This window comes from Acinonyx jubatus, chromosome B4, assembly GCF_027475565.1.
Source record: "Acinonyx jubatus isolate Ajub_Pintada_27869175 chromosome B4, VMU_Ajub_asm_v1.0, whole genome shotgun sequence".
NCBI classification, from domain to species: domain Eukaryota; kingdom Metazoa; phylum Chordata; class Mammalia; order Carnivora; family Felidae; genus Acinonyx; species Acinonyx jubatus.
The window spans coordinates 53,616,494-53,641,755 of record NC_069387.1 but is presented as its reverse complement, the minus strand read 5'-3'; the positions used below and the strand labels follow the sequence as shown (position 1 = coordinate 53,641,755).

Below are 25,262 nucleotides of genomic sequence, written 5' to 3'. Positions count from 1 at the left end.
ACATTAATAAAAGAAAGGATAATTACCACATGATCCTCTCAATAGATGCAGAAAAAGCATTTGAAAAAAACACAGCATTCTTTCCTTGTAAAATGAATAAATAAATAAATAAATAAATAAATAAATACCTTAAGAAAGTGGGGATAGAAAGAACATACCTCGAGATTAAGAACCACACGAGGGGCGCCTGGGTGGCTCAGTCGGTTAAGCGGCCGACCTCGGCTCAGGTCACGATCTCGCGGTCCGTGAGTTCGAGCCCCGCGTCGGGCTCTGTGCTGACAGCTCAGAGCCTGGAGCCTGTTTCAGATTCTGTGTCTCCCTCTCTCTCTGCCCCTCCCCCGTTCATGCTCTGTCTCTCTCTGTCCCAAAAATAAATAAACGTTGAAAAAAAAATTAAAAAAAAAAAAGAACCACACGATCCTCTCAATAGATGCAGAAAAAGCATTTGACAAAACACAGCTTTCTTTCTTTGTAAAAAACAAAAGCAAAAACAAAATCTTTATAAAGTGGGTATAGAAAGAACATACCTTGAGATAATATAGGCCATATGTGAAAGACCCACAGCTAATATCATCCTCAATGGGGAAAAACTGAGAGTATTCCTAAGGTCAGGAACATGACAGGGATGTCCACTCTCATGAATGTTGTTCATGGAGTGTTGGAAGTCCAGGCTTGAGCAACTAGACAACACAAAGAAATAAAAGGCATTCAAATCGGCAACAAGAAGTCAAACTTTCACTCTATGCAGATGACATGATACTCTACATGGAAAACCTGAAAGACTCCACGAAAAAAATGCTAGAACTGAAACATGAAATCAGCCAAGCCATAGGATAAAAAACCAATGTACAAAAATCTGTGGCATTTCTATACACCAATAATGAAGCAGCAGAAAGAGAAATCAAGGAATTGATCCCATTTACAATGGACCAAAAACCATAAAATACCTAGGAATAAACTTAACCAAAGCGGTAAAAGATTTATACACTGAAAACTATACTCCCAAAGCCAAGACTACACTGTATACACTGTTGAATATAAGTGTCTTGTTTGTCTGGTTTCTGTTTCATTATGTGCAAAAGGCTCTGTTGTTTTCCAGGAAAGAATGCACAATATATAGGTATACAAGGAAACATTAATCAATCATATGGGCTAAGGGTCCTGGCTAAAGCTTCAAGACTACTAACTTGATTGCAGTGGCCCAGGCAACTCAAAGAGGTCACCTAAGATTCTGCCAGAATGAGGGCATTCACCCTGGTGTCCTAGGTGAAGAAGGCTCAGAGATCTGGGAGCCCTGGCTGAACCATGTTGCTGGTGGGGTGGGAGTACAGTGGCCTGAGCTCTTGGAGATGTGTGTTCTGGTGTCCTGAGCTGGGCTGGGTGGAGGTGGTTGGAGGGGAGGACAACCCCATCAGCTTAGGGAGGACTCCAGGCTCAGGGTCTGTCTTAGAGCATATTATCTCCAGGAGGCCCAGAGGGGAAGAGAAGAGAACGGGAAACAGACATTGCAGACCCATCCAGCCTCATTCCTTCCCCTCTACCCTCCCTCACCTAGCTAAGTCCAGCCTCTCAATGGGCCATTTCACACTTATTACACACCCACTGTGTGCACCAAGCTCCAAAGTGTGCTTGGCCCATTCACACCCCAGGAACAACTGCCTTCCCGTTGCAACCACACAGATCCTCAGTCTTCTCAGTCCCTAGCTTGATCTCAGAGCCCAGAAGCCTCTTTGGAAGCCTGGGATGTGGAACCTAGATTTTTGGGACATACCATGGAGACCCTGAAGAAGTGGGGGAAGGGAAGGTTGGGAGAGAGCCCCACTATTTCCTGGGGACAGGATGATGGCTTAAATTAGCAAGAAAGATTCAAGTGAGAGGAGATGAAGAACTTCTCTTGAGCAGACAGCACTACTTGTTTTCTGAAGCTAAAATCCTGATACAGGATTCAGTAAGATGAATAGGGGCCCATAGAGAGAGATCCTCTCCCCAGGATTGTTTGGGTTCAGCAAGGTGTGGTGGGGGAAGGGGAGACCACCTGGAACAAACAGTTGGTAAACAAGGTGAGACTCTGGGGGAATCTGTGGTTTCCATGTGGAGGCCTGAGTCCTCTCCTGCACACGCCCTATAATTGTGAAATTATGCAGAATCCTCTGGGCTCTCAGACATCAGGGATCTTGGAGGAGAAAAGATGCAGAGGCTGAGCAGATTCCTTTCTCTCCTGCAAACCTGTGCTAGGAGCTGAGGGGGAGTCTCCCTCCAGCGTAAGTGGAGGCACAGGTGGTAGGACAACCTGCGGCAACAGTCACCATTTGCCTCTGTCCTCTCCTGAGATGAAGTGGCTTTGGGATGACCAGGTAATCAGGCCGTCCCTGAGGTCCCAGAGCTGCCAAGGGTCCCTTTCAACCTTGGGCAGCACTGAGCTATGGGCTCTCCCCACCACTCAATGCCTGTCAGGAAGGGACAGGGTCACCATGGAGGACCGAGTTCCCCAGGTGGGACTGAATTACCTAGGAGGTTTTCCTTGGTCACCCTATTCCACTCACCAATTTCCTGATGGAGAGAGGTCTCTTCAGTTCTTCTAAACACATGACAGGGTTTGCCTAGAGGAAGAGACAAGAGATAGTAGGCATATGGCAGGAAGAGAGAGAGAAGGGCAAACGTCCTTCCTGTCATTGGGCTCTGAGCCCTGTTCTACCCCCTAGATTCTGAAAGGTGTGAAAGGTGCAAATGAAGGTGTAGAAATGACCTTAAATGGGGGCAGATTGGTAGGATGCAGCAGGGTGGAGAGATGGAGGTAATGGGAGAGTGGAGCCCACTGGGAGTTGGGGTTTTCTGGGGAGGTGAGCCAGGAGGGGGGAGGGAGGCAAGCTGGGTGGGGTGGAAGGTGGTGAAGGTGGGATGGGACAGAGTGGGAGGTGGGCAGTGCAGCGGGTCAGAGGGATGGGGGTGAGCAGGGGAGGGAGGTGGAGGAACCAGGATGGGGCAATACCTGATGAAAACTCAGAGATGGTCAGGGTGGTGGGTTGTCTGGAAGGACTGGAGCAGGATCCCACTGGGAGGAGCCCAGAACGCCCTCCCCCAATCATGGAAGTAGTTTCTTTTGGTTAGGGAAGTGGGTTCAGGGCATAGGGACGCTGAGAGGATAGGGGGTAAAGCTGGTGGATCACAGATGGGTCAGACATTTCCTGGGGAAGGGGAACCATGATCAACAGGGCAGATTCAGAGAAGGAAGTACAGAGATCACTGCTTGCAACACTCTCACTTGACAGACAGGAGCCAGAGGTCCTGGAGGAGGGAATACTCAGTGTCTCCTGCTACAAGATGGCTGACTCTGGAAAACCTGCCCCGGACTCCTAGTCTAGGAGTCCTTCTTGTTCCCCATTTGGAGGACCCTGGACTCTGTTCCCATTCTCTTGGCTTTATGGAATGGGAAGAGGTGGAGAAGGACTTCAGCTAGACTGGGGTAATAATCCCCCTTCCTTCTCCTCTAGTGACTCCTTTCTAGCCTTCCAGCTGGGCTTCTAGGCCTCCCATGCACTGACACCTATTCCTTCTCCTTCTCACCCTCCCTCCACAGACTCCCAGGATCTGGTCTCTTAGCTCCGTCTGGGCAGCCGTTGCAGTGTTTAGTCCTCCCTGCCCTGCTCTAGCCTCATAGTCTGACTCCAGTCTGAACCACCCCCTCTCCTCCTCTTCCAGCAGATTACCCTCCTAGTCCTTTGCAAAATCACTGGTTACTCTCCTCCTCTGGGATGTCTTCTGTGATTAATTCTCCTGGTTCTGGATCCCACACTGTTTCTTTCTAAACCACAGGAAATGTACCTGCAGGCCTTTCCTTGTTCTGGTCTCTTCTGTTTCCTGACTGTATTTCCTGGTTTTCTCCCTTCTCTTCGGACTCCATGTATGCACCAGGAGGGCCAGAACTGCCCTGGAGAATTTCCTGAGCCCCTCCGTGTTCTCTGTGTTCTGGGAATGGCAGAGATAATGATGTCCAACTGGGTCTCACCCCAAGGACGGAGGTGGCAGTGCAGACCCTTCCCTGTCTGTATCTGTGTGTTTTATTGGGGTGTAGACTTCACCTCCTGGTTGCATCCTTCTCCTGTTCCTGGTTGCCCTTGACCCAGTTAACAGGCCTCTTATGGCTGCTGCCCTGGAGCTCCTGGGATATTGGGACAGGCGTGTGTTGCAGGGAGTATGGCCGGAGTTGCAAAAGATGAGTCCATAAACAAAATGCAGTTAAGTGAAGGTCCTCATACTCATGTTGGAATGAGGCTCCGACTCCAGAAGGAAGCTTCTTTTTATTAGGGTACTTGCTAAAGACTATGTGCATAAAGTCAGCTAAGCATGTGTATTAATCAATTTACTGGTTTAGCTTTTCAAGGTTGAATTTCGAGTTAATTGGTTTCTTTAACACTAGGAAGGGTCAGGTGGGAAGAAGGATCTGGCCCTGGACAATGCTAATGGCTCTAGGCATTCCTTGTTCCTTAGGGAGCTGCAGCCTGCTTTCAGCTGTGTAAACGCGTCCTAAGGCCTTGCACCTTCTCCAGCCTTTCCCTTTTGAAGTCTCTTCCTTTGATGCTTCTCTCCTGCATCTCCCACAGGTGTGGGGAGTGGCAGACAGTACCACTGTGATTTCTCAACTTGGGCTTCACACTGCACCTGACCACTTGCTTCCTGGTTGGGTCTCTGCAAACCTGTTTTCCCTCTCAGGCTTGTCTTCCACCCTCACTTTCCTTCCTCCACTCCCTCCTCACACAGCCCACCTATCTCCAAAGCCTGAGTTCTCTCTGCAAGCTCTCTCTTTCCTGAGAACCTTGGGGTTGGTCTCCTGCCTGGCAAGGAGGATGTGTGGATGGAGATCTGGGTGGAGGAGATCTGGGTCCTGGCTCTGGTGAGGCACCAGGCCTAGCTCTGGGCCCATCTGTGCATTAGTTGCCACCTTATGGCCATTCTGAGAACTGCAGGGTTGGGGTCATTGCTGAGAAAGGAAAGGGGGAGGGCCTGGTTGGCTTTTAGAGGGAAGCAGGCCTCAGAATTGCTAATTGACATTGGAGGTTTTCTCAGGGAGCCTTTGAATTCCTACCTGGCCTGGGAGTGGAAGCCAGGGAGGAAAGTCAAGTAGCAGGGATACACTTAGATGGAGAGAGATAATTGAAACTCTGTCCTCAAGTCTCAAACCTACAATTCAAATTCTCCTTCCCCAAAAGTGCCCTAAAAGGGAAACAATCTGAAACTAAAGCAGGAGGAAGTGATATCAGACCTGAGAAGAACTTCCCAGTAAATACTAAAGTGTATTTGGATACCACTGCTTTGACAGTTGCCCAACTTTACAATGCCTTGGTCCCAGTGAATGGCTCCTCCCCTTCCCCACTCTCCCTGATCTCATCATGCTCAGCTCATTGTGCCTATTCAGAAAAGCCCAGTTTCCTCAGCCTTCCCTACTCCAGTCTGAGTGTGGCTATGGGCAAGATGCTAATCTGGTAAGTCCTCGCACGCGCATGTGAGACTGGAGTGGAGAGAACCACCATATGCCCATAAGAACTGCAGATGGGAAGGAGGCCAGAGGAAGGACCCTATGAGGAAGGTTCAGAGGGAGGGCAGTTCTACCTCAGGTTCTCCTCCATCCTCCTCTCTCCTGCCCCACTGGGTCTGTGGAGATGAAGACCATGGGACAGAGTGGTTCACACCCTGGAGAACTCTCTCTGCTTAGGCTTCAGGATTCACAGGTGCTGGGGGGAGGGGAAGCTGAGTTCCATCATGGCCCTTGTTATTGTCTTCTGTAGAGTGGGTATATTGGGGAGGGAAGAGGGGAGGCAGTGTTTGTCTCAATCAGCCTGAGTCCTTCTGGTCTCACCCAGAGTCCCTTTGAAGCCTTTTTCTCTCCAGGCACCAAAATCCAGTCCCTCATAAGCTCCCATGATGATACGTCCTCCTCTACTCCTCCCGCCCCCACCAAGTACAGCACCCTTTATTGGGGGCTGAGAATCACCAAATTCTCCTGACTACCCCCCTCTGTTTCTGCTGTCACTGCTTGGACATCTTGGCCAGGAGCCCTGGCTCTATGCACGCAAGGTGGGGACTGTGTCCAGGCGCCCTCCCTCTGAGGTACCATTTTTCCCTTGCCTCATTTGCTGCCACCCACCTTACTGAGTTAAATTAAACAGTAATACTCTGTATGGCTCCAGCCCCATGGAGCTGGACTCTGGGAAGATGAAAACAATTCCTGGTCCTTCTCATCTGGCTGCCTTATAGTTTTTTCCCCTGCTACCTGGTATACTCATTTATGTATGTGATAATATCAGAATAGTTTTGACCTCGGAAATTTATAGTAGAATGGGCACCTTGAGAGCCCCTAAAGGTGATTGGCATTTGTCTCAGTCCTTAGCAAGGAGTAGGCTCTGTCTGCTGCCTCTTCCATTCTGGGGAAGGTGTGTGGGAGCTGCACCCAGAGGGTCCAAGGGGAAAATGCAAACATCAGAGTATATTAGAGGCACATGGCGAGAGGGAAAGAAAGGGGGAGGGTTTTATCTTTTCAGGTTTCCCCCATGAGTGGAAAGTTGGAATAAGGTGTTTGAAATCCTGGCATGTTTTTCTCTTCTTGTTTTCTAAGGAAGGAGTCCTGGATTGGGGAATGGCATGGAGTTCTTGTGTGTGATGGACTATGCAGAAGGGGTTGTGTGTGGCACGCCTGCATGCACATATTCACCCATCAGTTCACAAGTTTGCACATGTGCCCCCCTCCCCCAAACTGGCCCCATTCCACGGAGTCAATGCATTCAATCTAGTTACTATCACTTCCTCACCTTAGCTCCTAGGAGAGGGGAGGAAGTAAGGCTAGTCAGAACACTGGGTCTTACTCAAGCCAGAAGTTCCCAGCTGAGGGTAAAGAGAATAGGACAGAGCCTTCCCTTGGTCTGCAGTTAGGTTTTCTTCCTTGTCCCTCCTATCCTTCCTTCTCGGTCCTTTCAGTGCTCACCTCCCTCCCTAGGAGACCCAGCTTTTGAGGTTAAAAGAGGGACAGTAGCACAAGCAGAATTTGGAGGAGGAGTCAGTAGGTGAGAAGAGGGATGGGAGGAGCAAGGAGCATTGAAGGGCCTGATAGAGAGGATCCCTGGGAAGAGAGAGTTGAGGACCCTGAATGGCCCCTCCTCTCCATGTGTACAGGGCTGTGGTGGGAGGGAACAAGATTAGAACAGGAAAAGTACATTTCTGTCTATAACTCTGAAGAGCCTCTGCAAACACGGGACAAAGAGAAAATAATGAATGAAGAGAAGTTTCTCTTGCAGCTCAGGATGTAGGAAGAGAGGAGCAGGGGCCGTGGGACTCTGAGGGGCAGAGGGGTGTGTGTGCTGAGGGTGAGGGTGTGCACTGCATGGTGTTTGTGGTGTACGTGTCTGTGCTCCGTCGTTAACAGTCTTGTGTGCATTCTCATGTGTGTAAACATATCACGTAGGGAAGGGTACAGCTTTGACATGCTCACAACAAGTGAGGTGAGCAGTCTTCCCACTGGGGCCTATGAAGTATGCTTCTCTGTTAGGAGCAGCAGTCAGCACAAAATGGGAAGACCCTTGGATTGAGAATCAAGAAAATGTGGGTTCAAGTTGTGACTCTAGTTGTCAGGTGGGACCCTGTGAAGCATCACCTGTGTGAGCTGGGATGTCACCTGCTGAACAACCATAAAGGAAAAGCCATGTGGCCCTTCTGTGTCAGCAGCCCAAGTCAGGGGGGCCAGAAAAGGCAAGGGGACTGGATGGGTGATGGCATTTCAGGGGCCAAAGACAATATGGGATGATAGTGGGAAGACTGTAAGAGGAGTTTCCTGAATTCAGAAATTCACAGGTTCTTGCTGGAGCCAAGGACTCCAGCCTGCAGCCCAGCCCTATCTCAGTACCCAGGGCTCAGGACTGGCTCCGCAGGGAGAGAGCCCTTCTCTGCCGCCCTCTTGTGGCCACCAAGCCTATCGCAGGTCTCTACTGAGAAGGTTCTGCTCAAGTTGTTCTAGCCAAGTCCCTTGTCCCCTCGTGGAAATTGTCTACATCAGGAGAAGGGACCTTTGCTCCTCTAACCTCATCTTTCCCCCATCTCCCTTGGTTTCTGGAAACATTCACGTCTCTTTAAGGCTGGGATAGTCTTCCTGAGATTTCACCCTCTTTACCATTGCCTGAAGATTTAAGCTCTACTTTTGGGGATGTGTGGTGGAGACAAGGGGCTGAGATCAAGATATTGAGCAGAGTTCCTCCTTCGGTTCCATCTACATCCTCAGCTTCCCAGAGTTTTGGAGTTTTCAGGTAAAAACTTCAGGAGTAGTGACATTCCTGGGGGAAATTGGTGTGGAGCAGACCAGGCATTATGTGTCTAGGCTTCTGTGAATTTGCACCTGAGCTCAGTCCCTCAGCCTCAGCAGGGAGGTGGATTGGCAGGAGCCAGGATCAAGAGAAAGGGATGCTGGAGGGAGATGATGTATTTGACAGATGCTGATGGGACTCCTTATCTGCTAGCTCTGGAGTCCCCTCCCACCCACTAGGCTGCCCTTGACCTGCTCCTTCTAGTGCTCAGTGCTCATTAGTGACTGCCTGTCTTTGGGGGAGACATCCAGGGAGCCAAGTGCCATTGGTTGGGGAAGGGGGAGGTTAGGAGGAAGGAGGGACATGAGGTAAGTGATGGAGGAGGAGGGGTAGGAATGACTGGGATTCAAACTGGGGTCCAATGATCACTGGGGTGCTTGGAAGTCTTGGTAGAGCAAACTGTCCTGGGTGAGTGAGGGTGGGGGTGGGAAGGGTTATTTATAGGGGTTGCATTCCACTGATTATGGCACTGTTTTGGTTGTGAAATATGAGCCAAGGACTTTATTGAGAGCTTCTTATGTACAAGAAGGGTTACAGGTGCCATGAGGGAATAAAAGAAGGAAGGACACACATAATTTTTGTTCCCCATTCCCATATTTGAAGCCCAGCCCCATCTCCTCTCTGGATTGATTCACCCATGTGGGCCTGTCTGAGTGTTGCAAAGAGTCACTAAGCAGTTCTGGTCCAGGATGCAGGAGCAAGGGTCTCAGACTTTCTGTTCTGGACACCCTGTCCCCCTCTGGCAAAACATCTGCAGTGGGCCTCCTGTCTCTCCTCACTCTTCTTCTCACAGAATACTCCAGTCATGTAGATACCTGGCCAAAGGGAACCTGGAGTCCCCTTCCAGAATTTCCAGTGGCTCCCAGTGGAAGGATTAGGGAGGGGAAGGCCCAGACTCAACGTCTGTCGGTTCAGCATAGCAGGAAGGGAAGTGACCTGTATCTGGATCCTGGGGAATGTTCTGTGAGAATCAGAGTGCTGCAGTCAGGGCTGGAAGTGCATCCTAACCTGGCACAGACCACCTTCCACACAAAGGGCTGCCCTCATCTCTGTGCTCTCTGAGTCAGCCCACCTCTGGAATTCCAGGGCAACAGGGGGAGGGTGCACAAAAGGGGAGAGATGGACACAGGGATGGGGACAGTAGGGCTCAGTAATTCAAGCCAAGTCCAACAGTTGGGACTTGTAAGGCAGATCAGGTTCTAGCACCCTGAGTGTCCAAGAGACCAAGACACAGAGTCAACAGAGACAGTGGGCAGTGAAACAGAGACAGGCAGTCAGACTCAGAGACAGGAGAGAGGAAAGAGAGGAACATCCAGAGAGCAGAAACAAAGATCCAAAATAGACACCCAGACACACCTAGAGGCCAGAGATAGTAGGGTCATACAGGGACTCAGAGACAGGAGCTGGACTCAGGCTCAAGGGGTAGCCATAGACCCAAAGCCAAAGACAGATCCATGGACATGGGTCCAGGGCTGAGGAGGTAGCCAGAGAAGTGCAAACAGAGATGGAGGGTGAGGGAGACAGAGAAGGAAAGGAGGGGGTGGGGGCAGAGAAAGAGGCAGTGAGAGGTTGCCGAAAGTGGGATGCGGACTCTGAGTCAAGGACTCTGCTGCTGCTGCTGCTGCTGCTGCTGCTGCATGTGTGTGTGTGCGTGGCAGGAACACAACAATTCAGAGCTCCATACAAAATGGCAGAGTCCTCCAGTGCTGAAGGAGACCCTACACCCTCCCTCTGTATGACTGCTCTGAGCAGTGGAGGTGGAGGGGGGAGAACAGGAACAAGATGCGAGTTACAGAAAGACTGAGATGGACAAGAAATGGCAGAGACTGAGATCAGAGGGAGAAAAGGTGAGAGTGGAGAAGAGAGTAGAGAAATGGACAGAAGACAGAGGGAGACAGGAGGAGAAGGAATATGATGGAGGAGGGTGTGCAGAGAGACAGCGAGAGGGAGGGTGCCTCTCACTGCAGGAGGGAGAGAGGGGCAGGGAGAGAGACAGGCTATGGAGAATCAGATGAGGGGAAAGGGGGAAAGCAAGGAGGGCACCTGTCTCCTCAGAGGGGCTGAGCTGGGATGAAACAGCCCTGTGGGGAGGCGGGGAGGTGGTCAGTGAGGGCTTTTTAGGGTTACCTTGTCTCTCTCTTGTTTTAAGTACAATGAACCTATTCCACACAACCATCTTCTTCACTGGAGCACTTACAACTGCTGCTGCAGGTGCCTGGTCACCTGGCATCCTCTGTGGGGATCCTCTTCACAGCCTGCAGCCCAGCTCTGAGAATCCTCACCAGAGGCACATGTTTGTTCTTTAGGGTGGATCTAATTATTGAGAATTGTGAAGTTTTCTCCGAGGCTGGAGAAAAAGTGGAGGACCCAGCTGGGAAGCCATATTTCCGGTTAAATACAAGGTGAATGTGGGAAGACACAGTGGAGGATGTGCCCTCCTCCAAAATGGCTCTGAAAGATCATTTTGAAGGAGATGCTTGCAGCATGTGACAGAGGGAGACATTCGTGGTGGCTGCTGGGGCCCGGCATAACTTTTCTGTCTGTGAAACCAGGTAATAATACTCCCAGGAACATTCCAAGCCTGGTACTGGACCACTGAGACCAGCATTTGCCTGAAATAGTTGGTCCAGTGGTCCTGCCCTTGGGGAGCTTACAGTTCCCTCCCTGTCAACTAATATGCAAAGTAACCTGGTGACACTGACCCAGTACAGACCAACAAGTGCAAAGGACAATGGCAAATTCAGAATCAGAGTCAGTTAGTTCATCAGGAAAGGCTGCCTGGAAGAGGGGATTCATGAGTGGGGTGTAGAAGAAGAAAGCCAAGAGGGCATGGGATGGAGGAGGAAAAGAAGAGTAGAATCTCTCTTTTGCTTGTGAAGTAGGGTAAGCAAACCATAAGGCAGGCAGGAGACAACTTTACTGGCCTGTACTAAATACTTGGATTGGGAACCAGCATGAAAGGTAGTGAAGAGTGGCAGATATTGACAGCCATGCTGGGTGTTTTCAATTTGCTAGCAGAGATATTGGAGCCCACTGCAGGGTGCCCTGAGATGTGTTAGGCAGTGATGTGGATGTGCACAATTGTCTGGAGAAGTGTATACCCAGGTTTGCATGTCTTCTGTGTGCGTATGTGTTGCGGGGCAAGGTACACATCCAGGTGATGTTGCATCAAGTGGCTTTGTGCCCCAGGCTCTTATCTCTCCATGTGTGTGGGTGATTGTCATGTTCATATGTCTGAGTACCTTTGTTCATTTGTGTGTCTTCTGGTCCTGTGTGATTGGTGTATCATTTTTTTGTGTGTGTATTTTCTTTGGCTGCATGCTGTGGTGGGTAGCTGTGTGCAAAGGTGTATGCTGTGTATGTGTCTGTGTTTATGTGTGTGTGTGAGTGTGGGGGCTCCTGTCTGCAGTAGGAGTGGGGGAAGTACTAACTGCCCAAGCATCACCTTCTCTCTCCCTCCCTGGCTCCATCTGTCCCTGCTGAGGTCATGGCAAGGAGGCAAACAGCAAACGGGCAAAGTGCTTTGCCTGGAGAGACTAGAAACAGTATAAATGAATCACAGACTCCTGCTTCTGGGGACAAACTCATTAAGAGGCAGAGGAGAACAGACAGAGACCTGCAGGCAACAGGCTGCTTCTTGGAGCAGGTGTACTCACATGCACACACACTCTCAGGTACCCATAGGCCTGCCAGGCACAGAAGGACACACACACACTGGCTCATGACCTCCCTCTCTCTTCCCACTGTCTGAGTCCTAAGACCCTTTGATCAATCCCATCCAAACACTTGCCAGGGTTTGGGGTGATGTGGCTGGGGTGCTGCCTTGGATCTTGGAACCAATGACCAGACAATTGCTTTGAGGTGTGTGTGTGCACTCATGCACTCCTTCCTTCACTCCTTCTGCTATTCTGCCATCTCACTCCAATTTATTTCCCTCCTCACTGATGACTCTGACTCCCCCTCTGCACAATTAGCCTGTAACCTGCGTTCCTCCACTTACCTCAATCCCATATCTCTTCCACAGGTCCTCTCCCTCCCTCCTGCTTTTTATCCTTTCACCTGGACTTTATCTTTCCTTCCCTGTGCCACTGCTATTTTCCCCGCCTTGCTGTCCTGGATCTGTAGCATGGTTACTCCAAGTCACCGTACTTCTGTCTACACCTGCCTTGGCTGCACCCTGCAGGTGCTTCTTCCTCAGTCCTGTGCTCTGCCCCTGGCTGCCTCCAACTCCCCTTCCCATATCTGCCCTAGTGGTGTTTCTGACCTGGTTCTTTCTCTGACTGGCCCTTCTCCCATTGGGTTTCAGGTGTGGTCCCTGGCCTTTGCCCATGTTGCATCCATGGGGCTCTTCTGGCCCCTCCAGAGTTCTGGTTTTGCCTGTGTCCTCCTCCCCATCCTGATGTGAAGCTTCAGGCATTGTCTTCTGGCTCCCAGTCTCTGCCAGGACTCCCCTGGTTGTGGGGGGCTGTGGCAAAGCAGGAGGTCTTGAGCTGAGCTAGAATCCCAGCCCTGTTCCTCCCCATGTAGCCTCTCCACCTGGACCCACTCACCTATAAAAGGTGGGAAATAATTGCAGGGTCTTCAGGAAATAATTCCTGGGACTGTAGTAAAAAATAACACTGTACTAAGGATGCAAAATGCTGGGTACATAGTAAGCACTCAATATATATTAGCTCTTATTATTTGTCCTTCTTCAGTCTGCTCCCCTGTCTCCTTAGCCTGTGTAAAAAAATGTTTAGAAGAGAGAAAAGCAAAAGCAGTGGACTGTAGAAACCACAACCAACTGATTACCAGGAATTTCTTATGGTTCAGCCTAACAAGTGCTCTAAGCTCTGAACACAGGAAATGCCCATGAGTGTGGACAAAAAGGGAAGATGGGGACTGGGCTGAAGCACAGAACACAGCAAACCATGTGAATTGTACCCTGGTTGGAGCAAATTCAAACTCAGGGAGGATGGAGCCTGCCCAGGGTCCAGCATGCATTCACCTATGGTGGCAGCGCTGGCTGCCCTCTGTCCCTGCAGTCATGGGCCTGTGTCTGCTGGGGCTGCAGAGGGTCTGGGAGTCTAGCTTCTAAATACTCTCACCTCCAGACAGGACCTGGGCTGCGGGAGTTTCACAAACACATCCTCCTTTCCCCTCTGTGCATGTCAGGTGTGTGTGCATATATGTGCGTGCATACACACACACACACACACACACACACACACACACCCTAGGATCTCTAAAGGAAAGCACTGCCCTACTAGAGATGGATTCCCTCCAGCTGCTTGTTTTCCTGGCACTAAACCTCACAGGACAGTGTAGGCTAAGATGATGTCCCTGATTGGTTTTCTTCCTCTGTTCCCTATTTTATCCTAGGGAGCTGAATCAGTGAGTCACACACTCTGCCTTCTATGTGTTCTGGACACTGAGGGGAGACCCAGAGGGAGAATCAAGGGCCCTACCGTGTGGGAGCTCCTGGCAGCTGGTAAGATGAGGCTGAGAACCAAGACAGAGAGGCATAGCGCTCTGGGTGCTCCCTCAGCAAATGTTTTGAGCTGAGTTGGTCAAGGACAACTGGACCAGACCCCATGACTCGGATGATGGGAGACTGGCAGTGACCAAAGATGGGATGATGGAGGAAGACACACAAGTCTAGAAGGTTTCCTAGGAGACAAGGAGAATGATACTCATTTGGTTAACAAGGAGCAGAGAAATGGAAAGGAGAGGATGAGATAAGTCAGAGCTCTCAGTAAATGCATGATCTTGGGGGTAGGGAAAGTGGACCTTGGATGAGAAGGAAGTGTGTGTGTGTGTGTGTGTGTGTGTGTGTGTGTGTGTGTGTGTGTGTGTTTTGGGAAAAGTGTGTTAGAGGGATGGAGGAAACAGGATCTGCTGGAGAGACATAAAGCTTGGAGAGCCAGGAGAGCCCACCCTCCAGTGGTGGGATGTTATGGGTGTCACAGGTGGTAGAGATGTGTAGCAGAAATGTAAAATATTCCATGGTTGTAGCTCCCCAGTGACTCTTGGCTGGGTGGGCAAGGTACTGGGAAGCTAGGCTGATGTCTCTGGCCTTGATGTGTCCTCATAGGCTGTGAGGCTGACTGAGCCTGGACTGCATAGGATAGTGAGCCATGGCTGGGGGAGACAGCTTCCAGGACTTAAGCAGGTGGGGAAGAGGACCCTGAAGGTCAGGAGACAGAAAGAGGGAGAGGGAGACAGGGATGGGGATGGGGAGACTGAAGGCTTTGAGAACTTTATCCTGGCTACACCCTTCACCTACCCTTTTCATGGACTGAATTCTGTGTTTTAAAACTCAAAGACCTTCAGTAAATGATCTGGTTTAGCCTTTCATCTTCAGAAGGTAAGGTATGACTTCCCCACTTTCCAGATGAGGCCCCAACTTGGCCAAGCTCTTCCAGGCAGAACATGCTGAGAAGGGCCACAGGAGGCAGGTCTTTTGCCCTCTGGGGAGTAATTTTTCCCTCACACACCAGGCTCCAAGATTAGCTGCTTCCCAGGGCAGAAGTTGCAGGACTCACCTGCAGGAGCGGGCATCACACTGCAGTCATTTGATTCTTTGCTCTGCTCCTTACCAGCTCTGTGACTTGAGGCAAGTTACTTAACCTCTCTGTGCCTTAGTTTCATTATCTGTAAAATAGAAGTATTAATACCTGCTTCTGTTGCCTGTTATTGAGCATAAATAAAAATATATGCAAAATAAATGTGTATAGTTGAAGAGATTTATAAAACTAAATATTCTAGGCATTTTCTTATTATCAATGAGTTTCTGAATGTTTATGATTAATTGACTTACGTATTTGCGGGCTTAAATGTTTACAATTGTTAGGTCTTCTTGGTGGATAGACCCCATAATGATATAATGCCCTTCTTCATCTCTGTTAAGGTCTTTTTGTTTTGTTTTGTTTTGTTTTGTTACAGTGTTTATTTTAAAATTATATTGTCTGATATAAGTATGACTACTATGGCTTTCTTTTGATGACCATTAGCATGATAGATTGTTTTCCATCCCCTTACTTTCAATCTGAAGGTGTCTTTAGGTCTAAAATTGGTCTCTTGTAAACAGAATATAGATGGATCTTGTTTTCTTATCCATTCTTTTACCCTATGTATTTTGATTGGAGCGTTTAGTCCATTGACATTTAGAGTGAATACTGAAAGATATTAATTTAGTGTCATTGTGTTCCCTATAGAGTTGGAGTTTCTGGTGGTGTTCTCTGGTCCTTTCTAGTCTTTGTTGCTTTTTTTGTTTGTTTGTTTTGTTTTGTCTAATCTTTTCTCCTCTCAGAGAGTCTCCCTTAAAATTTGTTGCAGTGCCAGTTTAGTGTTCATGAACTCCTTGTTTTTGTTTGTCTGGGAAACTTTTTATCTCCCCTTCTATTTTGAATGACAGCCTTGCTGGACAAAGAATTCTTGGCTGCATATTTTTCTAATTCAGCACATTGTATATATCCTGCTACTCCTTTCTGGCCTGCCAAGTTTCTGTGGATATGTCTGCTGCAAACCTGATCTGTCTTCCCTTATAGATTAAGGACTTTTTTTTTTCTCTTGCTGCTTTCATGATTCTTTCCTTGTCTGTTTATTTTGTGAATTTGACTATGATGTGCCTTGTTGATGGTTGGTTTTTGTTTGACTTAATGGGAATTTCCCGTGCTTCCTGGATTTTGATGTCTATGTCTTTCCCCAGGTTAGGAAAGTTTTCCACTATGATTTGCTCACATAAACTTTCTACCCCTTTTTCTCTCTTCATCTTCCAGGAACCCTATGATTCAGATGTTATTCCTTTTTAAAGAGTCATTGAATTCTCGAATTCTTATATCATGCTGTTTTGACTTATTTTCCCTCTCCTTTTCTGCTTCATTAGTCTCCATACGTTTGTCCTCTCCCTCACAGATTTGCTGCTCTGTCTCATCCATCCTTGTCACCATGGCATCAATACATGATTGCAACTCAGTTACAACATTTGTAATTTCGTCCTGACTAGATTTTACTTCTTTTGTCTCCACAGAAAAGGATTCTATGCTTTTTTCAACCTCAGCTAGTATTATTATTGTGATTCTACATTCTGATTCAGATATCTTGCTTGTATTTGTGCTGATTAAGTCCCTGGCTGTCATTTCTTCCTGTTCTTTCTTTGGGGTTGAATTTCTTCATTTTGTCATTTTGGAGGAATAAAAAGAATTAATAAATTAAAAAATAAATTAAAAACAACACAAAAAATCAAATATAGAATACTATATCATAGCTGTGTTTTGGTCTGGCTGTTGAAAGAAGCTTTATAGAATAGAGAAAAGGAAAGAAAATGAAAAAGAAAGGAAAAAGAAAAAAAGGAAACATTTGAAAATAAAAAAAAGAAATACAATAAAATAGAATAAAATGAAATGATGAAAGTAAAAACAATTTAAAAATTTTGTAAAAAAGTAAAAAATAGGGGCACCTGAGTGGCTCAGTTGGTTAAGTGTTTGACTTTGACTCAGGTTATGATCTCGTGGTTCATGAATTCAAGCCCCATGTTGGGCTCTGTGCTGACAGCTCACAGCCTGGGTCCTGCTTCAGATTCTGTGTCTGTTTCTCTCTCTGCCCCTTCCCACTCGTACTCTGTCTCTCTCAAAAATAATAAAAAAACATTTAACAAATTAAAAAAATAAAAAAAATATAGTAGAAAAAAGTAAAGAGAAATCTTTTTATAAAAATGGAAAATAAAAATAAATTTTTTCTTTCTGTATTCAAGAATAATAAAAGAAAGAAATTGAATAGATGGACCAATGAATAGAATGGAATACGATTGAAATTGAAACCCTAGAAGTCAATCTATGAAGCACTTTATAATCCCTAAACTAAGCAGGCAGAGAGAGTTGTGGTGTTACTCTAGAGGGTGGTAGGCGCAGTTGGACAGGGAGTGGTGTAACAGCTCTTTCCTCCACTAGATGGTGCTTCTTAGCTTACTGGGGTGGATCGTTGTGGTGTGCGTGTGTGTATGCGCATGCATGGGAGAGGTGAAAATGGCTTTACCCAGCTACCCAGTCTCTGGTATCAGAACTCTGTGCTCCCATTGACTGGCAATCAAGCACCGCTCCTTTGTCTCTGGCCTCCATCCATTCCCTGCTTCTACCCTGTTCACAATCAAGTCATCAGCTTCCAGGAGGCAGCTCCCTCCTGAGTTTTATCTCAGATGGGGCTGTGTTTCCATACCCCTTACTTCTGAGGGCCCTGCAGCTTTGACCCAGTCAGACCCTCTGGTGGAGGGTCTCACCCAGCAATGGCCAGGTCCGAGCCTGATCTCAGGAATGTTTGTGTGATCATGTAGCAGCAGTGTTTCAGGGATTATGGTAAATCACAACACACATCTGGTGCCAGGCCTTCACTGCCTTTTAAAGTCCTTTTTCCAACACCAAACGTGGCTACTCTCCAGGATTCACAGGGATCTTTGCCTATGGAGAGGCTGCACAGGCCTTTCTTGCTCTCCCTTCCATCTCTCTTTCTTGCTTCTCTTATCTCTGTCTCTTCCTGCCTCTTCCCCTGTCTCTGGTTCACATCCCTGCCTCCTTACTTCTTCCCTCACCCCTCAATTTTCAGATACTTCATGTGAAATCACATGCATGGGCTCCACCTTCCATGTCGCCACATTGTGTCCACTCCTCCAAGACAGAATTATGACCCCAACTTTTTATCATCTGATTCCCCCCACCCTGCCAGTCTTGGTCACTTCTTTTCATTTCTACTTTTTTTGAATTAAAATATTGTAATGGGGCCCACAAAAAAGGAGGGAGTGAGGGTGGGGAACATGCAGGGGACAGAGGAACACAATGACATGGCAAGGCCACAGCTTCTGTCCTATGGGAGGGGGATGAGAAAAAAATGCCAGAGCTGGAGCTGGAGGGGAAGAGGAATGGAGACACTGTGGCTTCATCCCCCCACTTCTGGTAAGCATCTATATTCCCTAGATTCTCCCCCACCCCAGTTTACCCTGAACACCAAACTTCAATCTCTTGTCCTACCTCTGGCCCTAGTGGCTCTTTCTCTTACTCCCTTGACTTGTCTTACTCTGATAGTTATGCTAGTAAAATGATGTTTAAGGCCTGGCCCCAAACAACCCCACCTTATGAACTTACTACGGTTGCCTTCCCTGCTTCTGCCCCTACTCCAAGTCTTACGTTTTTTTGGTCTGTGTGACAGAATCTTTGAGTCCCTCCCTTCTTCCCCCCCCTTAAAGAAAGAAAAGCACCAATTCCCCAGGGAGAGGCAGCAGAAAGTAGTGGAGATGGAAGAGGAAGAGGAAGGACCATCAAGGAGGGGCTCACACATCCCTGGAAGGGCAGGGCAGGGGGAGGGTGGAAGGAGGAGAAGGGTGAGGACACTAGCCACTCCTGTGCTCTTCCAGTCCTGCCCACTACCCGGGACTTTAACACAACTGAGGGGACAGGTGTGTGTGGGTTCAGGGAGGAGAGAGGTGCAGGAGAACCAAATCCTTAAAACCTAGTGAATTCCCCTAAGAAAGATGTCTTCCTCCTTTCCTTCTGGAGGCTATATGGTAGATGGGGAAAGTAGAGTGGAGGTGTTGGGAAGAGAGAGGGGAAGAGGAGAGGACTCCAAGGGACCTTCCTACACTTTCCACTCTCCCTGCCTCCAAAGGATAGTTCACCAGGGCTGGGAGGAAAGTGGCTGAGAGGCTGCCCCTTGGGCTTAGAGGGAGCCCACAGCTGGGGGAAGAGGGTGCCACTGCCACTGCAGCTGCTGCTGTAAGACAGACCTCACCGGTACCTTGGTTGCAAAACTCACAGACATGATGAGGGTCCTGGCAGTGCACCTTCCTGTAGTTCAAAATATAAGCCGAGATCGCATCTTGCCTCACACATGACATGGCACCTTCTCCTTGAGTCACACTGTGTATGCCCACAGTGGGTCCTTCTTGGCAAAAGCTGCCTCACATGGGTCACATTTGAAGGGCTGTCTGTGGAGGGCACTTGTGGGACATGGCTGTTGAGATGATCTTGAGGGAGATGGTCTCCCACAGTGGGAGTAGTTGCAGGGCTTGTGCACTGTGCCATCCTGTCCTGTAGCATGGGAACATGTAGTAGCCCCCACCGTCATTGCACTTGCATCACTGTAGGAACATTGGTCATGGGTAGAACTCCTCATCTGAAGCCATAGCTTGTCTAGGCTTGGGTGGGAGATGTCACCAAGGCCTTGCCAAGCATGTCACAGGCGTGCTTCTCTGGATGTGTTTTCCAGGGTGGGTCCAGGTCACACTCCACCCAACACCATGGCCTCTGTGGCTCCTGTGACTACTCAACTACTTGCACTCTCATCTTTCCCTCCCCCACTGGTCCACTCAGCTCAGCTAGGCATGCTCAGGAGACTTAGGGGGACCATGGTGGGCATCTCCATAGTACTGGAAGGGACCTGGCCAGCCTTGGCGCCTGTGTGGATGGCCTGATGCCTCAGGAGATTGCAGCCATCTGGAACTCCTTGATGCAAGGGCGCACGTGTAGGGCCCTTTGCTCTTTGTCTTCTTCTCCCAGTCAGGTGCCACCCAGGCCACAGTGGCAATCCAGATTGGGGCTATGATGGTGATGTCATGGCTGCAGCGTTGACCACAGAGACAGGAACGTGGTCTGGGCTACTGGCGTGGACACTGGTGGGGGGGCAACGGGGACTTCAGAGCCACTGTGTCCACTGTGAAAAGAGTGGAAAGGCTAAGGGTGCAGCAGCAAGGGCAACAGTGGTGGGGGTAGACTCCTGGGTGGCATCGTGACCTGTAGCACATCCACGTGGAGAAACCTGCAGTGGTAGTGGGAGGGGCTGTGGCCTGAATGGGGGCACCGGGGAGGGCTGGAGTGGACTTGGGTGAGCCCTAGGAAGCAAAGAAGATGGTTGGAGTAGAGCTCAGTCCCAACCTGCAGGGGATTCTGGGCAAGACACTAAAGTGGGTAGAAGAAGTTCATGAGGTGCCCACCAGGGAGGTTGAAGCCCTGCGAGGAAAAGGGGGCAGCAACATGCTAGGGAATATGGGGAACACTGCCTCCACCACTGAGGGGTCCCACGAGGCATAAGCCCTGCAGGGCCCAGGCTCTGGGTCAAGCCTAAAGCATGGCCTAGTGCCTCCAGGCTGCTCGAGCACCCCTGCTGCCCAAAGGCAGGTAGGGAAGGAGGGCACCTGGACAGGTTCTTTCATTACCTGCTGATTGTCTGGGGTCTATGGTATTTCTGTAGCCCCCACCCTCTACCCAGCAGGTAGTGAATAGCATAGGGATAAAGGGAAGGATTGCTCTTGGGATGGCATACAAGGATAGACAGATTTTCCTCCTGCACCTGCCCTTCTTTCCTTTAGCAGATGCACATCTGAGGAAGTCTCAGCTTGAGGCAAGGGAATAAAGCCTAACACTGTTGGAACAGACACAAATGAAACCCCAGGTGCCCCTCACCTACTGTTCTGTCCTGACAGCCATCCTTCCAATTCCTGCCTGTCTCCTTTGCCTCTAGGATTGGCTCTGTAGTCCTGGTTGGGACTCTCATCCACCACCCAGAATAACACCTGGAACAAAGAGGGGCTCAATTAGTGCCCTTGGTCCATGACTACTGGATATGTGGTAGGGCAGGGTCAATGTGAATTTTAGGTTTTCTTCAGTTGGAGGTTCTTTCTGACATCTGGAGCAATTCTTTGCTCAGTGTTCTCTGTCTTAGTATACTTAGTATAGACTCTGTCCCTTTAGGAAATTCCCACTACCCTTCTCTTACCCCCTTCACATCTACCCCAGTGTTTAAGGAACCTAATTTAGGGTTTAGAGGCATCACAGCACTATTAAGAGAAGGCAGTGGTGCTCCTTTTCCTGGAGACCTATGCCTTCTTAGGCCATCACTAGTGCATTCAGTCTTTGGTCTTTAAGTAGGTCCCACCTCCTCCATCTCTGAGAAGTCTTGCCTCTGTTGGATAATTAATGTTCTGGGAAATATTCTTTGGTCACTGTTTCAGAGTCTTAGAAACTATGTTTGGAATGTCTAGGGCAGGAAGGTCTCTAGGTAGGGGCTATATATTTTCCCTTACTTCCTTTAGCCCAATGCTCAGTGCATATTCAGTTAGATTATGTGAATAACTGCCTCAGGAAATCCCTTGTGGTGAAGCTTAAACCAGAAACCTTTTGGTTTAATCCTGTAGCAATGGGAAACATGGGTGATAGGTTGGGAATGGGTGGTGCTGGTAGGGGAACCTAGTAGGAGATTCTGAGAGAGGAGGCTCATGGAGAGGTTGCTTCTACCCTTAATTAAAGGACTGCTGAGTGGACACTTTGGCTGGATCTGGGACTTGCCTTCAGATCACCACAGGTTGGCTCCACCTGGCTCCCCACACTCTACTTCTGAAAATCAGGACCTCCTCCATGACCAGCACCCTGAGAAGCTTACTTCTGAGTTCACATCTTGAAAAAGTCTTCTTTAAAACTCAGCCCACCTCCTTTCCCATGCATGGCCCCACTATTCTTCCATTGTCCACCTCCAACTTTCCTCCAGGATTCTGCCTAATCCATCTCCTTCACAGTTTCCCATCCCTCCCTTGTGCCCTACTGTCAGGCTTCCCAGGCTCATAATAGCCCTGCCTCCTGATGGCCCTGCCTCCTGATGGCCCTGCCTCCCTGTGGGCCCTGCCACCTTGAGTTCACCCTCTAAGCTCCACTCCAAGTCTTGACGCTGCTTGGCCAAGCTCCTTCCCTGTCCCTGGGTTTCACTTAAACATTCTTTTCAGGTCCTTCTCCTCTGAGGCTGAAACAGCCCATGGGTAAGTGATTTCTTCTATTTATAGTGTGGGCAAGAAAACTGAGACAGAGCCAGAGAGGAAGAAGGCTGGTTTGGACTGCAGTTAGATGCCCAAACCCTATGGGGTTTGAGCAGAGGTTATTTCATGGTTCCAGAGATAGACTTTGGATTGGGAGTGTGTGCAGACCAGAATCCTTGTGAGTTTGGGCAAGACAGGTAGATTTTCTGGGGTCAGAGTGATTTGGAAGCCTATACTGTGTTCTCCTCCAGACCAGAAATGTTCTCAGCTCTGCTGAAGAAAATATGAGTTAGGGAAGGTTGTTCCTTGGTGCTTCTCCTCCAGCTTCCAACCCACCTCTTTGCTTTGCCTTCCTTTCTGGGCTTTCCTCTCAGACCTGGTGCAGAATTTGCTTTATTTAGCTTTGTCTTTCACTCTGGGCCCAACACATAATATGCATAGACATTTTCCTTGAATGAAGATTCTTCCACCTGTCTCTGGTGTCTCCTTCATGTTTTGCCACACTTTCTCACTGGAGATTTTGAGAGTCTCTGTGTCATCTATTCTTAGGGAGGACATTGTCATTGACTTGGCAGAGTAGCACGTCCAGTTTAATAAGGTGGTTCCCTGTCACCAGAGAGGAATTGAGGTCTTCTTCCTCTAGGCCTTAGGAGTTAGATATCTATTTTTTACAGCTGCTGAACGTACCTCCCTGCCTTTCTTATCTAATTTTAAAAAGTTTGGGGTGACTGGTTACAGGCCAGGTCAGGCTATAGGAGGAAAGATTACCAGTTCCCCGGGGATGTGTCTGCCTAGTGGTTTTTAAAACACTTTAGGAAGGCCTCTCTGAGGTCCCAAGTATATTATAAATGAATGAGTGCTAAATAACCTTGAAACTTGATGGCTCTGTTATTTCTTTTGGAGTCTATCAACTTTATGTACACGATAGGCTTTTTATTGATTGATAAAGGCTTGGTGGAGAAGTCTGACATAGGTCTGGTTTCCTGGGTCTCCAAGAGGCAGTTTGCTGTTATCTCCGAACATATTTGCAACTCTTTAATTTCAAAGGCTGTTCAATGAACATAATGTCAAAGAATATAAACTGTTCTCTCCCCTCTACCCCCTCCCTACCACCATGTATACTGTGGGCACTACCCCAACACCAGAAACACAGACAACACTTATCCATGCATGACACCTGTTTTATTGATTATAGGTGGCACATGTTTCTTTCTAGATTGTCCCTTTCTTGCCCTCTACCAGTTCTTGTGCGATGTCTATTATCATTTGATAACTGTTATAGGCTTCTCAAAGGCAGATTCATTTTAACCTTAGTTTAAGCAAAATCATGTGGAAGGTACAATTTCCTTTACAAGTATATTTCAAATGGGTAAATATGATTTTATGGAATATATTCTTTTATTTAATCTTAGTCCTTGTTTCTTGTTTTATCCCAGAAATCACAAAGCAGTGTGGAGATTAGAAAGAACTAAGGAAGAGGGATAAAGAATGTCCTGTAAAAAGTGGTGGTAGATGCTCTTTGTTGCAGATTATGTTGCCCAAGCTCGGATTAGGCAGATGGGTCTTGAGGGTGAAGTCATATGGCTCTGTATTTGGATAGGAACGCAGGAGTTTGAGGCATGATACAACTTTCATATAACTCAGATTATCTGGTGTCTTGCCTACAGCAAAACAAAGGAAAACAAATTAACTTTTCAAGGTAGATGGTGACAGTGTGGAGCAGCCACCTAGGGCTGTGAGATGAACCACGCAGGGTGTGGTGAGAGAGGACAGAAAAAGAGAGCTGAGTACTTACAAGGAGGAGTGAAGGGCACATTTAAAGAACTAATATTACCAGAGCGATAGTTAGTCTTTTCTAATCCACCTTGTGTGGACCACTCACAACTGCAAGTCTAAAAGTGGAATAGGATATTGTGTTGAGTGGGATCACTGGATGGATGTCCAGAATCAGCTTACAAGTTGAAGAAATATTTGAGGGGAAAAACAAAGTTGTTGAGCATTACTTGTTAGAAAATATGATTGCGGATCAGTGCTCATTGGAGACAAAGGTCATCCTGTCTACAGTTGTAGTTTGGAAAATAAGGTGGATAGGCAGATGTATTTCATTGTTCTGCTTTCTTCCTATGACTTTATTAAGTGTCCTGTGTTGACAGGATTCAGTGGTTGTTAAAAATGAGTAGAGAATCATATAGGAAATAGAGAAGAAATTGATTTTCACTCTTGACATCATTGTGTCACAGCACTCTCTAATCATTATTGCCTACCCTTCCTGGCTTTTCCTAGCTGTCTTTCTGATTCCTGTTTGGAAAATCAAGTTCTGGTTCTTCTTGGTTGCCCATTCAAGTCTCTGAAGGCCTCTAAGTGCAGAAGCTCAGTCCTTTCTGATTTATCAGGTTGAACATCTTTTTTTGGTGTGATAGAAATGTGAAGAATTTCAAAAAGTAGATTCTCAATGAAGCTAAACTTGTAAATGTCAAATCATGAATGGGGAACATTGCGTCTACCTCTGTCTTCTGTGTAGTTATTCCGGAAGGACTAAGACAAGGTGCCTTGTTGACAACCATCCCAGAATGGTAGTAGATTATATGGAGTCTATACAGTTTCTAGAAAAGCTATGGCTCTCTGCTTATTTACCCAAACAATGGTGCAATGATACTTGTCTGGTGTCTGCATATAGGAGGGACTCCATATGTATTGTGGGGAAAAAAGCAAAAGCAGGTTGGTCTACATCTATGTAGATTTTGGTCTACATTAGAGTGGATGGATTTGGTCTGCATACAGTTGGTCTGAAGCGTGTTATGTTGCATCAGGATGGATTTTCACCAACTTGGAATTCAGCCTTTGCCAGACTGGGGTGGGATTGTGAGGTGTAGGGCTGAGGGTGGTAGGGTAGATAGATGAGATGGAAGAGGTGGCTGTGTTTCCTCTTCGTCTAATGAGTACACAGTTTGGGGGCTGCCATGCTTTCAAGTTCTAGTCTTGGTTGTGCCTATTAGTATTTACCTGCAGAATTAGGGTTCCTAGCCTCATTGAGACCAGGAAGCAGGTTCTATCCTGAGGAGTTTTATTTTAGAAAGAGAGACAAAGGCTTTTTCCTAGTAACATGCAAACAGAATATAGTACAAAGTGGGAACATATGTAGGAGG

The 25,262-nt window shown here is 48.0% G+C and overlaps 2 protein-coding genes across 2 annotated transcripts in view; both read left to right on the top strand.

Annotated features, from left to right (window-relative positions):
• The window catches only part of LOC128316363 (cationic amino acid transporter 3-like), a 293,114-nt gene that overhangs the window by 215,834 nt on the left and 52,018 nt on the right, over window positions 1-25,262 (top strand). The gene's annotated exons all lie outside the window — the stretch shown is intronic.
• LOC106977166 (cationic amino acid transporter 3-like) overlaps window positions 13,706-25,262 on the top strand; it is an 89,225-nt gene continuing 77,668 nt past the window's right edge. Inside the window, exon 1 of the mRNA XM_053225967.1 lies at window positions 13,706-13,815. The gene's annotated coding sequence lies outside the window, so the exon portion shown is untranslated. The remainder of the gene's footprint in view (window positions 13,816-25,262) is intronic.